The following is a 924-nucleotide window of genomic DNA, read 5'->3' on the forward strand; positions in this document are numbered from 1 at the left end:
TACCAATCAATACTTGCCCACCCCGCATCAGGGGGCGCAGCGTGCGTGGCCGTCGTACACGCCACCAACGACGCCGTGCAGCGTCACGGCGCGTCGCAACGTCGACCTGGGACATCTGTCCGCTCGGCCGGTAGGCTGCGAACCCTCCACGATCGGGAGATCGATGGATCCGTGCCCGGGGGTAAACGCCGGACGTGCTACGGACCGTTTCGGGGTTGGTTATCGAGGGTGGTAACGGTGGCAAGGGTGGTAAGTAGACCCGGGGCGACCGCGATGTCGCCACTGGTCGCTGCGGGTGGCTCGAGCGATTTTTTAACGCGGTTACAGGCGGACTCGACTGGTCTTTGCATTCGAATATAAAATAATTTTTGGCAAAGAAAAACTGTAACCGACTCGGAAGAAATGTTAAAATCGCGGTAAAAAAGTATGAAACAATTTCTAGTTGATCGATACGAATTCTAGATACGATTACAGATACCGGTTCTAGATACAATTGCTTGAAAGTATGAAGTAATTTCCGTTTCCTTTGTATTAAAATTATGCTAAGTAACCTGTCAATTATCGAAATACGAACGAAATTATTTTCAATAAAAAGAAAATAGAAACATAATTCGCTTCGTGATGGGACTTGCGTCGTGAAATGAGGAAAAAATGAGTTGGTTTGGAAGGGGGGAGGGGGGGGGGGGAGAGAAAAAAATTAAATGTCGAAATTGGAAGAATGTAAGTTTTTTTTTCCAGAAAAATAAAAAATTGTTGCGGAAGAGGAATTCGAACATTTCATTTTGTAACTCTTTCGCAAGGTTCGTTTAAAAACGCACATTTCGAGAAAAGAAACGTCTAATTCGGTCAATTTTATAGCAGAGCTATAACTATTTGCAAATAAACCACGATACTTTTTGAAAGATTCATAACGTTTTTTTTTTT

Source organism: Hylaeus volcanicus, chromosome 2 (assembly GCF_026283585.1).
Source record: "Hylaeus volcanicus isolate JK05 chromosome 2, UHH_iyHylVolc1.0_haploid, whole genome shotgun sequence".
NCBI classification, from domain to species: domain Eukaryota; kingdom Metazoa; phylum Arthropoda; class Insecta; order Hymenoptera; family Colletidae; genus Hylaeus; species Hylaeus volcanicus.